The 16118-nt window shown below is 42.0% G+C and overlaps 1 long non-coding RNA gene across 1 annotated transcript; it reads right to left on the bottom strand.

Annotated features, from left to right (window-relative positions):
• Window positions 1-7826: 7826 nt before the first annotated feature.
• Window positions 7827-14812, bottom strand: LOC110498907 (uncharacterized). Its single transcript, XR_002469892.3, has 3 exons — window positions 14213-14812; window positions 11443-11652; window positions 7827-9605 (listed from the first exon to the last, which is right to left on the bottom strand). It is a non-coding gene; the product is annotated as an uncharacterized LOC110498907 (long non-coding RNA).
• Between the last annotated feature and the right edge of the window lie 1306 nt (window positions 14813-16118).

Here is a 16118-nt window from a genome sequence, read left to right as displayed (position 1 = left end):
GTGGGGTTGCATATAGTAGACCTTTGCACCATAGCTGACCATTATGGACTCTTTGTCCCCGAGAAAGCCCTAAAGGCTGAGCTTTTGGTGCTAGTCAGGGAGGGTTTAGTGAGAAAAAAACTTATTGTTGAAAGATGAGGAGAGGGAGGCTTCAGGAGAGAGGATGGGTAGACCTTCCAATGCCAAGTCGGAGGACGGCAAGGAGGAAGGGGTTGATCGCACCCCCTTTACATTGTCCCGATTCAACCCTTTATTTTCCGCCTCGGGTCGTTTAGACGGGACCGCTAGGCTAAAGGTGAGGCTGGCCGCTTGGAAATGGAGCAAAAAGAAAAAGAGCATGTTAGACACGCGGATGGAGTGGAGTGGGGTTTAATTTAGAAATGAGGAAAATGGAAATAGAAGCCGACATGGAGGTGAGGATCTGACAACTGGAGCTAGACGCTGGCTCCAGTGCGACTCCACAGCCTGCCCATCATCAAGCCCACTTCGATGTACATTTTTTAAAAATGCTTTAGTCCCTCCAATTCGGGAGTCGGAAGTTGATTCCTATTTCTCTACGTTTGAACATGTGGCCGCTGCGTTGCATTGGCCACTCGAGGTTTGGCCTCTCCTGTTGCAATGTAAATTGACTGGGAAAGCCCAGGGAGTAGTAGCCGCTCTCTCCCTGGAAGATAGTTTACAGTACGATGTAGTTAAAACAACCGTGTTGCGGGCTTATGAGTTGGTGCCTGAAGCTTTTAGGCAGCGCTTCAGGAACCACAAAAAACCCTCACCTTACTTTTGATGAGTTTGCTAGGGACAAAGAGTCTCTGTTTAATCGCTAGTGTTCAGCCAGCAAATCTAACACCTTTGCTGATATTCAGGAGTTGATGCTGTCGGAGGATTTAAAAGAAACCTGCCTGATAGAATTGTAGTTCATTTAAATGAACAGAAAGTGGCGACATTGGCCCAGGCAGCAGTGTTGGCAGATGAGTACGCTTTGACGCACAAAACTGTCTTTGGTGCGCCTTGTTTTGAAGGCCTAACGATTACGTCATCAGTGCCACGTTCGGGTCGCTTTTCCTCTGACGACCCTAAGCCTTTGTACGAAATCCGTGAATGTTTTTAATGTCACCAAAAGGGTCAAGTGATTGCGGACTGCCAGGTTTTGAAAAATAAACCGAAACAGTTCCTGTCACGATCCCCTAAATTAAAACGCGTGGGTTTAGTCCAGTCTTTGCCTCGGCCGTTGGACCTACTTATTGATTCAGCATTTGGGAAACCGGACCCTTTCTATGCTCCGTTTATTTCTGCCGGTTGTGTTTCCTTAACTGGAGAACAAGTGGATCAAAAGCCAGTCAGTAATTGTTACTGATGCTTTACCCTCGTCCCCTGAAACATATTGTGGCTCGCATGTCATATTACAGGGTATAGAGACAAAAAACGTATCTGTACCATTACACTAGGTCCACTTAGGGTCAGACTTGGTATCAGGACGTTTCCGTGTTGGTGTGGTGTCTACACTGCCAGTAAAAGGAGTCATATTGGTACTAGGGAACGATATCGCTGTTGGTAAAGTGACTCGTGTGTTAGAAGTAATAGACAACCCAAAAATCAAAACTGCAGATGATAAATTGGTTCAAGCATTTCCCCATGTTTTTTGTGCTTGTGTGTTAATGAGGGCACAATCTAACAAGCTGGGAGATGTGGTGGATTTGTCTAGTTACATTTTTGAGAATGTTGAGGTAGAAGACAATGCACCGAGTATTCCTTCTGCAAGGCCGATGGTTTTTACCCCCGTAAAAATTAAGGCATGGGAAAGCGAAATTGCGCCCCAATTACCTGACTTTCTTTTCTCTGTCACCCCCGAGAAGGTGATTCAATGTCAAAAGGGAGACACCAGTCTTCGCAAGTGTTTTGCTTTGGTAATTTCCATTGAGGAAGCTGAAACCAGGGAGACCGCCTACTTTATGAAAGCAGGAGTTTTGATGTGTAAATGGGAAGCTCATAACAGTTAGTGACTGGAGTGAAGTGTTTCAAGTGATTGTTCCTACATCATTCCAACAGCATGTGCTGTCACTCGCCCATGACCAGGCGTGGTCTGGACATTTGGGGATCACGAAGACTTAGAACCGAGTCCTTCAACATATTTTCTGGACAGGTTTGAAGTCTAACATTGTCCAATTTTGTAAAACATGTCATGTATGTCAACTCACTGGGAAAGCGAATCAAACAGTTCCTTGTGCGCTGCTTTGCCCGATTGACATGTGTGTGTGTTTTGTGGTGGGGGAACCATTTGAATGAGTGATTATCAACTATTGTGTAGGTTTGTTACCAAAAACCAGGTCAGGTAACCAGTTCTTACTAACAATAATGTGCAGTGCTACTCGATACCCAGAGGCTATCCCTCTCCATACTATAACGGCTAAGACTGTGGTGAAGGCACAAGTGAAGTTTTTTCTCTACGTTTGGACTCCCTAAAGTAATCCAAACTGATCAGGGAACCAACTTTACGTCAAAACTATTCTCAAATGTGTTAAAGACGCTGTGTATTTCCCATCAGATCTCCAGTCCGTATCATCCAGAGAGTCATGGAGCCCTCGAACGCTGGCATCAGACGCTAAAGGCGATGCTACGCAAGTATTGCATGGATACCAGTACCAATTGGGATAAGGGGTTGTCCTATCAGGGAAACAATACAAGAGTCCTTAGGGTTCCGCCCTGCTGACCTTGTGTTTGGACACACCCCACGGGGACCGCTAAAAGTTTTGAAGGAGCATATCCTATCTCCTACACCCAGTAGCGCCCTTAAAAATGTGTTGGATTGTGTCAGTAAGATGCGGGAGAGACTGCACGCCGCATGTGCTTTAGCCCAAAAGTCTCTCTCCTCGTCTCAAAACACATGAATTTACATTATGACAAAGAGGCCGTTGGCCGTTCTTTTGCACCAGGGGATCAAGTTTTAGTTTTGTTGCCAATCCCCTCATCTCTGTCGGCACGTTTTTTTCTGGGCCATATCTTGTGGAAAAGAAACTCAGTGACACCAATTATGTGATAAAGACCACAGATCGTAGGCGTTCTTCCCGAGTGTGTCATGTTAACATGCTGAAAGCATATTATATGCGTGACTCTCCAGACAGCTCCTCAGGTAAGCCGGTCCAGCCCGCTGTCTCCAGTGTGGCTGCGGTGGTGCTGAAGCCTGGCTGGGACCTAGAGGAGGATAAGGAGGACGGGTTGGAGTTACGCCATACGTTACAGCAGCGTGAACGCTTATGTAATTCGGAGATGCTGAAAAAGTTACCCTCTCAAATGGAACATTTGGATAACAATCAAACTAATGATCTTATCCTATTGATAAATAGTTTTCTCAAAGTGTTTCAGGACAATCCAAGTCACACGTCCATCTTGGAACATGAAGTGGATTTGGGGAACGCTGCTCCTATACGTCAGCATCCGTACCAGGTTAACACTAAGAAAAGGGAGGTAATGAAATGTGAGGTAGCTTATTTATTACAGAATGACATGGAAAACCCCAGTAACCACTCCTGGAGTTCCCCGTGTATTCTTGTTCCTAAGCCTGACGGTACGTCCCGCTTACATACGGACTATCGTCGCGTAAATGCAGTTACAAAGTCTGATTCTTTTCCTCTACCTCGCTTAGATGACTGCATTGATAGAATTGGCTCTGCTGCTTACGTTAGTAAATTAGATATGCTAAAAGGTTATTGGCAGGTGCATCTGACCACTCAAGCTTCTGACATCTCGGCTTTCGTGACGCCTGATAACTTTGTACAATAGACTATGATGCCCTTAGGAATGTGTAATGCACCTGCTACTTTTCAGCGCCTAGTTAACATTGCATGTGCTGCGGATGTGCCAAATTGTACTGCTTACCTTGATGATGTGGTGATTCATTCGTCTACTTGGTCTGAACATGTCGCCACCTTGAAAAGTGTGTTTCAGCGGTTAGAGAATGCTTCTTTGACCCTCATTTTTGCCAAGTGTGAGTTTGGGAAGGCTACTGTGACTTACTTAGGGAAGCAGGTGGGACGAGGTCAAGTGCGCCCAATAACTGGCAAAGTGGAAGCAATTGTTGCTTTTCCTGCTCCCACGACTCGCCACCAATTGCACAGATTCCTGGGGATGGTAGGGTACTATCGTACGTTCTGTAAGAATTTTTCAGCGGTAGCTCCCCTTACATCTCTGCTTAGTCCCAAAGTACCATTTAAGTGGTCCCAGGAATGTAACTATGCTTTTGAGTCCACCAAAGCGCTACTTTGTAGTGCCTCAGTGCTTGCCGCCCCCAACTTTGACAAATCTTTTAAGTTGGAGTTGCTTGTATAGTGGGGGCGGGTGCGTTTCTCTTGCAGGAGGATGAAGAGAGAGTGGATTGGCCCATCAGTTTCATCTTCCATATGTTCAACTCGTGTCAGTCAAGGTACTCCACCATTGAACAAGAGACACTGGCTTTATTACTAGCCTGCTAGTTTTTTGAGGTATATGTGGGCTCCAGTGCATTGCCTGTACTGGTCTTCACTGACCATACTCCTTTAGTGTTTCTAAAGCAAATGTACAATCAGAACCGCCTCCTTATGCGGTTGGCTCTGATTGTACAAGGATACAATATATGGATTCACTATGTGAAGGGTTCGGTGAACGTGATCGCCGATGCTCTCTCACGGGTTTAGTAACTGGGGATGTGTGTTGGTTTAGTTGTTGCAAAATGGGAGTTTGCAGGTTTTGGGGTGGGTGTGTTGTGTTCCTCAGTTTCTGTGTTGTAGGTTTGTATGTGTGTGTATTTCAGGAAACGGCTTCCTGGATTCCAAAGCAGCTGATTTGGAATCCAGGAAGCCATTTCCTGAAATACACACACACATACAAACCCACATCCCACAACACAGAAACTCGGGAACATAAGAAGAAGAAGAAGAAGGTGAAGATGATAACAACGCTCCACCCAGCAGACTGTTGAACAATCGCGTTCACGTTGTAATGCTGTGTCACGCGATTGCAAAACTAATCGTCACACAATCCCTTCTAAAAGTCAGGTTATGTGTCAAGAAACCTTCCTATTTTTCCTTGAAAGTTAGTAATGTCACGATTTCTAAGCTATACGATATATTTATTTTTATTTAACCTTTATTTAACTAGGAAAATCAGGTGAGAACAAATTATTATTTGCAATGACGGCTTATTACAGAGTACAAGTTAATAATCTCAAATCCTGGAAAAGATTTGTAATGTTGACCTTATTCACACAATTCTTGATCATGTTGTTTTTTTTTGTGCTAGCGCCCAATTGATGGCAAAAATGTCGGCAAAAAAAACATTATGACATGTGTAATGGAAACGGCAGATATAGAATACATTTTATAAAGATCAACAACATTTTTATTTGTTCAACGGGTGGATTTGTATTTTGTATTTTATTGCAGAAAAAAAAATCGAATACATTTTGATGGCTGAATAACGTACTCGAAGCTCTACTCCATATTTAATTCTAAATGTCTACTGCTTGCAAAATAAAAAAGATTCTACTATAAAAAAATGTTTCTTTGCAGGCAAGGATTGTCCTGACTTTCAAGAATGACTGAATTGGTTTGCCTTGCTTTTCTGGTTGGCTAGCAAGTTTCGTCTAATTATTTCAGACTTACTGGAGATTCACCATGGCATGGACGTGGCGACATAAGAATGATCATAAACTTCGAGCCCTGAATGCTGATTTGCTGACAGTCGTGGTAAATCTGACTGTATATCACGGGTATGACAAAACAGTTATTTTTACTGCTCTAATTAAGTTGGTAAGTAGTTTATAATAGCAATAAGGCACCCCAGGAGTTTGTGATAAATGGCCAATATACCACGGCTAAGGTCTGTGTTCAGAACCATATACCACAACCCCTCATGCCTAATATCTTAATTAGAATATGGCAAATATTAGTAAATTATTGCATTCTATCCGTTCTGGCTTTCCCTGACTACCTGAGACATGAAAGGTGGGAGGGCATACAGACTGTCGCCAATTTATTCATGCGCAATTTGCCTAAATGGATAACGGCAACACTTCAACCATTCCATTTCTATTAGATGGTGTAGGTTTTTACAGATCTGTTTTATTGGGTGGGGTGACATCTTGATGTCCAGCTGGTTTTATCGACACAATATAGCTAAATGGATATGCACCCTAGCAGGCAAATGTCGCATCGATTCTATATTCCCACGTTCTATATGTAAAGAAAAAAATCACTTGACAAGTTAATGGAAACATAGCTCTCATTCAAGGAGTAAATAGCTATCTTTGTCGGTGTGTACCCAGGATTCACCGCAAGGCCATTTGCAACGTATGGGCAAAGTACACAGTAGGTTTTAATACAATTCCAATGGAGTTTCCCACCCCCTTAAAGGTATCTCTGATACACAGTAGGCTTTAATACAATTCCATTGGAGTTTCCCAGGCGCAACCTTGGGGGCCCCAGTGTGGAAGTGGTGTTTTTTCCTACCTTCCCCACCTGGGGGAGGTCCGTCAGGTAGTTCCACAGGGCGGGGTTCAGACCCAGGGGCTCAAGCTTAATGATGAGCTTGGAGGGTACTATGGTGTTGAATGCTGAGCTATATTCAATGAACAGCATTCTTACATAGGTATTCCTCTTGTCCAGATGGGATAGGGAAGTGCGATTGCGATTGCATCGTCTGTGTATTGGGGCGGTAAGCAAATTGAAGTGGATCCAGGGTGACAGGTAAGGTAGGTGTTATGTGTTATGTGTTATGATCCTTGACTTGTCTCTCAAAGCACTTCATGATGATAGAAGTGAGTGCTACGGGGCGATAGTCATTTAGTTCAGTTACCTTTCTTTCTTGGGTACAGGAACAATGGTGGCCATCTTGAAGCATATGAGGACAGCAGACTGGGATAGAGAGAGATTGAATATGTCCGTAAATTCCATTTTCATTCTATTTTTACGAAGACTGTCTAGTTGAAATAACACAGGGAAAGCCCATTTTAGAAGATTTATTCAGATTTGTATAGCCAGCTTTTTCATAGAACAACCAATGAAACTGTTTTGAAATACAACACTTTCCCTAATTCCACAGCTGTTAACTTTGTAAAATGCTGGTAGTAGGCTATAGCCTATACAGAAACATCAAGGCTTTCCTACATGTTACAGAGCTGTTAATTAGCATGTTTCCAATCACTGACTCACCTTTCCACAGCCATCTCTGTGTTCTCAGCAATGGCTACAGTGTGTACAGTCTGTGAGACCTGGGGACTGGACGTGTAGGCCTCTGCTACTTACTCAATATCTGCTCCGGCCTTTCATCTGTATTTCCAGCACCCAGAAGACCCTCCTTTGTATGAGAGCCTTATTCCACCTTATTCCTTGAGCCTAAGCAGTGATCGTAACTAGTTCTCTTGTTGTGACGGTTTTCAATGTGTGGCGCAGTAGGAGAGAGAGGTGTATAGCTGGTTTAATGTTAACTGATGATATTTGGAGGTGAGGCCCGAGGCTGTGCTACAAGGCCTGATAAGGCATGCTTTACTGCAAACCCGTTACTGAAAAAAGTCATGAATTTCACATGTGAAGTGTTCCAAAAACCCATGTTTTAATGTGAATTAGCTACGTCTTATAGTGTTATAGAAAACAGCACCAAAAGTGAAAGTATCATGTATAGGGTGGGTTAGTCCTAAGGTGTGGCCTTTGTCATTTTATAGATAGTAGGCCTAATTGTAGGAAAGTCAGATATGATATCGGCCCAGACAGTTATTGGAGTGTTACATTACATTTTAACTGTTGACACGATGCACTCAATCATGTATGTACTAATAACAAGAAGAATCACAATGTACATTTTTTAATTCTTTATTGTACTTACTTTTATTAGCACTTAAACATTAAATAATGCTAAACTTGTAAACAAACACATTGCTCCTGTAACAACTACAGATCAATATAAGATAAAAACACTGCTTGTTTCACTCTAAATGAATTATAATCAAGTACTGTGCAATCAGAGATGGTATAACCACGAATAATCACGAATCACCATTTATAAGGTGACCTATTTCTACAATACTGCATTAATACTGAATCTGGTCTCAGGGAATTTTGTGTTATTCTGTACTTAAATCTGAGATGCATTTGGTATGGATACATAAGACAGATGGTTACTCAAGGCAAAAATGAAAAGTTGGGTGGTTGGTCAGGCGTGTAATGCGAAGGTCTAGCAACCCAAAAGTTGAAAGTTTGAATCTCATCAAGGACAACATTAACATTTTAGCTAATTAGCAACTTTCCAACGACCTACTACATTTTAACTACTTTGAAACTACTTAGCATGTTAGCTAACCCTAACCCCTAGCCTAGCTAACGTTAGCGAGCGAGCTATTGTTAGCCACCTAGCAACCTACCTAGAATTCATAACATATCATACATTTTGATCATTCTCTGTATTGTACATTTAGCAAATTCATGACATATTGCACGTTTTGCACATTCGTAACATATAATACGAATTGTAATTCGTGACAAATCATATGAAATGGGTAATAGATATCCACTAATTAATACATTAAAAAAACATTATTTAACCTTTATTTATACCATACGAAATGTATCATAACATACTATATGGGGTGTTTCGGATTGACATACAGAATAATACGAAATGCTCTTAGACAAGGTCGCAACACCACTTTTTGCTTTGGCACAGACTGATTTTCCTAGTTAAATAAAGGTTAAGAACAAATTCTTATTTACAATGAATGCCTACTGGGGAACAGTGAGTTAACTGCCTTGACCAGGGGCAGAACAACAGATTTTTACATTGTCAGCTCGGGGATTCGATCCAGCAACCTTTCGGTTACTGGCCCCTTGCAACCACTAGGCTTAAATGTTTTGTGCTCATTGCAACAGCAGAGGGCACTCTCTATTGGTCTGTCCCGTTCCCGTGGAAAACAGAGCTAAATGAAAACAAGTTTGGAACTTCAGAACTTTTCCCAGTGGGGTCTTAAAGGAGAACAGAGAGGGGTTTGAAATTATGGACATGAAAAAATACCTTTCAATGAACAAGATACAAAACTAAAGGCATTTCTAATGTATCTTTTTATACAAAACACACAACATATAAAACCAGCTCTTTCAGGTTAAAATCACATGAGAAAAATTGTGTAGATCTGTTTTTGTCCACCTTGGAGTGGTTTGTGTTCTCAGACCGAGTCAGACAGAACAACAGCGCAGAAACAAGGCTCACAGTGCTCTGTTCCTAGTGCATCATTGTCCTGTTTACAACTACTGCTGAGTAGTCTTAATGACTTCTGCCATTGCTCATCAGCCTTTATACACACATGGATTCTTCATAGCAGTCTGTATGTCCCCTCCAAACTACATTGTTCAGGCAATGCCAATACTTTAGAGAGCATCCCTCCTTCCTTGGTTCCTCCCTTGAATTTGCTCTTTCCTCCCTTCCTTGAAGGGAGGGAAGGGTGCATTTTATAAGTATTGCAACTGGGCCACTGTCCCCTACTCCTCAGACAGCCTGTAAGGGTTGGACCCGGGAGCCCTGGTATTTAGGCTTTCCACAGCAACAGCAGTGAACGCAGGATAGAACAATCATAAACAGGAAAGTGGCTGGAAGGAGAGAGAGAGAAAGAGAGATTTAGCTTTCTAACATTATTTCAGTACCAATCAAAAGTTTGAACGCACCTACTCGTTCAAGGGTTTTTCCTTATTTTTACTATTTTCTACATTGTACATTGAATAGTGAAGACATCACAACTATTTAATAACACATATGGAATCATGTAGTAACCAAAAAAGTGTTAAACAAATCAAAATATATTTTAGATTCTTCAAAGTAGCCACAATTTGCCTTGATGACAGCTTTGCACACTTGGCATTCTCTCAACAAGCTTCATGAGGAAGGCTTTCCAACAGTGTTCCCACATATGCTGAGCACTTGTTGGCAGCTTCTCCTTCACTCTGGTTGAGGTCAGGTGATCTGATGCAGCATTCCATCACTCTCCTTCTTGTTAAATAACTCTTACACAGCCTGGAGGTGTGTTTTGGGTCATTTCCTGATAAAAAAAAACAAATGATAGTCCCACTAAGCGCAAACCAGATGGGATGGCATATCGCTGCAGAATGCTGTGGTAGCCATGCTGATTAAGTGTGCCTTGAATTCTAAATAAATCACTGATAGTGTCACCAGAAAAGCAACCCCACACCATCACACCACCTCCTTCATACTTCATGGTGGGAACCACACATGCAGAGATCATCCATTCACCTACTCTTTGTCTCACAAATACACTGTGGTTGGAACCAAAAATCTAAATTTGGTCTCATCAGACCAAAGGACAGATTTCCACTGGTCTAGATTCCATTACTCTTGTTTCTTGGCCCAAGCAAGTCTCTTCTTCTTATTGGTGTCCTTTAGTAGTGGTTTCTTTGCAGCAATTCAACAACGAAGGCCTGATTCACACAGTCTCCTCTGAACAGTTGATGTGTCTGTTAATTGAACTCTGTGAAGTATTTATTTGTGCTGCAATTTCTGAGGCTGGAAACTCTAATGAACTTACTCTAATGAACTTAACTCTGGGTCTTGCTTTCCTGTGGTGGTCCTTGTGAGAGTCAGTTTCATCACAGTGCTTGATAGGTTTTGCGATTGCACTTACAAAGTGAAAGAAAATTTCAAAGTTCTTGACATTTTCCGGATTGACTGGCCTTCATGTCTTAAAGTAATGATGGTCTGTCATTTCTCTTTGCTTATTTGAGCTGTTCTTGCACCAAATAGGGCTATCTTCTGTATACCAACCGTACACAACCACCCTTACACAACGCAACTGATAGGCTCAAATGCATTAAGAAGGAAAGTAATTCCACAAATGAAGTTTTAACAAGGCACTCCTGTTAACTGAAATGCATTCCATTTCATGAAGCTGGTTGAGAGAATGCCAAGAGTGTGCGAAGCTGTCATCAAGGCAAAGGGTGGCTCCTTTGAAGAATCTCAAATATAAAATATATTTTTATTTGTTTAACACTTCTTTGGTTACTACATGATTCCGATGTGTGTTATTTCATAGTTTCGATGTCTTCACTATTATTTTACAATGTAGAAAATAGTTTTAAAAAATGTTTTTTTTTAAAAACTGAACGAGTAGCTGTCCAAACTTTTGACTGGTACTGTATGTAAACAGAGACTAACTTGTTGCTCTGCCAATAACAGATTGAAATGTTGCATGATAAAATTCATTACTGATTACATTAGTGTAGTTGTGATCACTGTAATTCAACTCATGTGGTTTTACCCTGTTATCATTGAAACAGTCACTATGACATACTGTATGTAACATGTTACAATAACTAAGCACTAAGCGAGGCTGAAACAGTTGAGTTCTGGAACTGCCTTATGCTCCTTTCAGCTCTACGAGAGGTATCTAAGGGTTGGGGCTATGCCTCGACTCACCGACGAAGAGGATGATTATGAAGAAGGCCCCCAGCTCCAGCGAGTTGGCCTGAGGGAGGTTCTGTAGTTTAGTCCACACCTTATTTAGGATGTCCAACACCTCCTCCCTCACCTCCATCTTGGATTCCCCTGGTCAAGTCACACACAGAGGGAGACTGGGGATGGATCCAAATAGCTTTGGGGTAATGCTTTGAACTTATGGCACAGCACCTAAGGGGAGGATTAGGGTACAAAGACATGGAGAGAATTAGAGGATGTTTGCATCACGAGAGATTGTTGGTGGTGCTCATGCACGCATGCATACACTTTAGGCACACACACACTTCCTATAAGAACTTTCCTGAATGATATCTTTCATTCCTCACATCTATAACTGTGAACTTTTTGAGTGTTTCTTTAGGTAAAAGACAGTATTATGCGTTTGCATGAAACTCGCCCTTGACAAAATAGCCCTTTAACCCCACCCTAACCCCTCTAGTCAACTATGCAATTTGTTCTGGAAGCTCTACAATTACTCTCCACCATCTATGTTTTATGTATATTTATATCATTCTCTATATTTTAAAGCCTGTATGCTCATGCATTACATCTCACCCCTCTAATCAGGCTGCTGATGCGTGTGTGTGTGTGTGTGTGTGTGTGTGTGTGTGTGTGCATATGCGTGTGTTTGGCTGTGTGTGTGTGATGTGTGTAAGAAGTCCTGGTGTAGCTGGAACTGTACATACTGTCATTTAATTATAACCCGTCCAGACTATTTCAGGATTGGCATTTCAGACTGGGCTCTGTCATCAGCTACAGCAGCTGTGTGTGGGCTATCCAACGCATGTTGATACTAGACTCAAATGTGTGTGTGTGTGTGTGTACAGTACATGCTTCCTTTGCACTTATCTAGTTCTCTAATCACTTATCTTTGTGAGAAGCTGCTCGGCACTGAGGCCAACTACCCAGTTACACCACTGTGTCAAATATCTGATGCAGCAACACAACACTCTGCCTGTGTACTGTTTCCTCTACTGTTACAGTAACTTACAGACTAACTGTCTGGGCAGTCTGCTCATTGGTCTTGTGATCTCCCTTATTGTTTCTTAAACGGTACCATCCCTGTACGAAGATGTTTATATGGAATTATTCACTATACTCTGATGTTACAAGTAGGTTGTGTTCCCGTTTCCATCACTAAGCTTTCCATCATTTTTTCCCATCAGACGCCTCACAAGTCCTCAACTGGCAACTTCATTAAATGGTACCTGCAAAACACCAGTCTCAATGTCAACAGTGAAGAGGCGACTCCGGGATGCTGGCCTTCTAGGCAGAGTTGCAAAGAAAAATACATTTCTCAGACTGGCCAATAGAAAGAAAGAACAATATGGGCAAAAGAACACAGACACTGGACAGAGGAACTCTGTTGACGTTGAGACTGGTGTTTTGCGGGTACTATTTAATGAAGCTGCCAGTTGAGGACTTGTGAGGCATCTGTTTCTCAAACTAGACACTAATGTACTTGTCCTCTTGCTCAGTTGTGCACCGGGGCCTCCCACTCCTCTTTCTATTCTGATTAGAGCTGGTTTACGCTGTTCGGTGAAGGGAGTAGTACACAGCGTTGTACGAGATTTTCAGTTTCTTGGCAATTTCTCGCATGGAATAGCCTTCATTTCTCAGAACAAGAATAGACTGACGAGTTTCAGAAGAAAGGTCTTTGTTTCTGGACATTTTGAGGCTGTAATTGAACCCACAAATGCTGATGCTCCAGATACTCAACTAATCTAAAGAAGGCCAGTTTTATTGCTTCTTTAATCAACACAACTGTTTTCGACTGTGTTAACATAATTGCAAAAGGGTTTTATAATGATCAATTAGCCTTTTAAAATTATCAACTTGGAGTGATGGTTGCTGATAATGGGCCTCTGTACGCCTATGTAGATATTCCATTAAAAAATCAGCCGTTTCCAGCTACAATAGTCATTTACAACATTAACAATGTCTACACTGCATTTCTGATCAATTTTATGTTATTTTAATGGACAGAAAATGTGCTTTTCTTTAAAAAACAAGGACGTTTCTAAGTGACCCCAAACTTTAGAATGCTCGTGTACATAATGTATTCTATTCTACTGTATTTTAGTCAACGCCACTCCAACATTGCTAGTCCTAATATTTCTATATTTCTTAATTCCATTCTTTTACTTTTAGATTGTGTGTATTGTTTGTGAATTGTTAAGATATTACTGCACTGTTGGAGCTAGGAACACAAGCATTTTGCAACACCCTCAATAACATCTGCTAAATATGTGTATGTGACCAATAACATTGGATTTGCCAGGGTAACTCTGAGGAATGACCTGACCTCTGCTGTCCCCCTCTTCTCTCTCTCTATGTCTGTCTATCTTACTCTATCCTACCCCCCATCTCATTATTTTCTCTATTCTCTCCCCCCACCCTGTCTCTCTCCCCTTTCTCCCATTCAATCTGTCCTGGGCCCCTCTCCTGGTTCATGTTACTTTACGTGAATATCTGAAGAGACCCCAAAGGTTTCACTGAAAGCCAACTTTATTCCCGGAATATCTGCAATGCTGAAAAGTTCTGAAAGTCATAGTCAAACATATACTGTTTTCATGTAACAAGCAATTGTTAACCACTACAGTTTGTATTTTATCTTAGCAATTGAACATGTTAATGTCCGACAGACATGAAAAAAAAAAACAAGTGTAAACAATATACAAAGAAATAAAACATCACTGACAGGGCAACTTCACTGTATCAAAAATATTACCTTTGGGAGTGAATGAGTTTGGCAATGTATCAGTCTCTCCAACTTCAGTACAGAGTTTATCCACTTCTCTCAAAGTTTCTCAAATGTCCATTAAACACTCTCTCTTTCACCATCCCCCTCTTCTTATTCCTATACCTTGTGTGGTCTCCTCTACGCCGTTTCACCTCATCTAATTAGCTTATTCCAGTTTTCCAGACTGAAAGATTTTACCTTTGTCCTTTTAAAGGTTCTGTATCTTTAGTTCTCTGGGTTGTCAGTTGTCTGTATGGCAGTTTCCAGCAGTTTCTCTCTTTTAAAAGTCTGTGTTCACTTACTGCTTCTTTGTGCTGCTCTCGTCTTCCGAGAGAGTCTGTGTACCTCCTCTACTATGCTCTCTCTCCTTAGTCTTTTGCACTGGCAGTAAGTCTCTCCCCTCCCCTCTGCCTCCACTCCCCCTCCGTCGCTCTCTTCTGGCGCCGTCTTTCCACACTCATTCACTCTCACTGTTTTTCTTGTTGTTTTGTTTTCCTCACACACCCCCTCTCACTCTACACCTCTCTGTCCCTCTCTATCTCTGGAGGCCAGCTGCTCTTGTTGCCCTGACTCCTTTTTTTTGTGTTTGGTCACTGTGGAGACCAAGCTCCTTTTACCGCATAAGAACAAGGGATGAGGGATGTGTGTGTGTGTGTGTGTGTGTGTGTGTGTGCGTGTGTTTGCGTGTGTGTGAGCATTTGTGTGCGTGTGTGCATGTTCCGTCCATCTGGTCGTCTGCCAGCTGACACACGCATTCCTCAAGTGCGGGTGTGTGTGTGTGTGTGTGTGTGTGTGTGTGTGTGTATTAGTTATTGATTTGATTAGTCCCCTTGCACTTCTCAATATCAGCATGATACTTTAGTGAGTACTGCAGTCTGCGACCATGGATCTAACAGCACCCCAGTCAGCTCCAAGAAGCACAGTGAAGGTGGAACTGTTTTCCCGAAAAAATGTGTTATTTTACCACAATAAAAGCTCCCCTGTGTTCCTCCTTTATTTACTGTTCCATCTGATATATTGGAGGTGTGGTCTCCTTCACTACGGAAGGGTTCCAGTAAGAATGGAACAGAGAACAATGTGGCTTCTCCTCTGGTCTGTTTGTGTTTGTTCTCTGTAATAGAACCCTGAGCTACAGGGAGTGAGGGGTGTGTGTTGGCCAGTCAGAGGCAGACCTTTTCAAAGAAAGTATCCAAATGTTTATTTGGATCCCCTTTTTACTTTCTATTGTTGTTAAATGTGGGAAAATGTGAAAGAATGTTAAGCGGGAAAGAATTGTCGTTTTTTTAGAATGTCTCCACAGTTCTTAAATGCCTGTTTGTTCCATGCATTTCCCTTTAAACACAGGATTACATGACCATGGTACTAATTGACGTAGTACATCTTGGCACTTTCTCTGGCAAAGCCACAGAATGAATAATGCTCTCTCCTCTTCTGCCATTCTCATCCTTTCATGGCGTCACGTCGTTATGTCATTGTCAAACCCACTGTCACCCGATAGAACAGGGAGAGGTGGTGTGAATGTGGCTATTCCAACCACTGGAACACTAACTGTATGTGAGCCTGTTTCTGCCATCCTTCATGGTAAATACTGTTTTCGGTTCTGTTTGCCTACTCACTGTACTGTTGCGTAACTAATTGGAAGGCGGACACCGCAGCTCAGTGGAAAGAATAGATGGAACACTTTTCTCACAGACCACCAGCTATAGAAGAAAGTGAAGGGAGAGAATGAGAGGTTTCAGGTAATGCTAAATACTGAAACCTCAATTCAAATTCAGAGATATTACAGACAGTTGTAAGAATCCACAGCGGAAAGAGTGGCGTTGAAAGGTTCAATCGAGGTAACAATAAAGATACAGAATGCTCATTCAAATTCATGGAAATCACCGACAACAAC

This window comes from Oncorhynchus mykiss, chromosome 20 (assembly GCF_057628025.1).
Source record: "Oncorhynchus mykiss isolate SJ-2025 chromosome 20, ASM5762802v1, whole genome shotgun sequence".
In the NCBI taxonomy this organism is placed as follows: Eukaryota; Metazoa; Chordata; class Actinopteri; order Salmoniformes; family Salmonidae; genus Oncorhynchus; species Oncorhynchus mykiss.
Note: the sequence above shows the minus strand (reverse complement) of the source record. Positions and strands in the feature narration are given on the sequence as shown.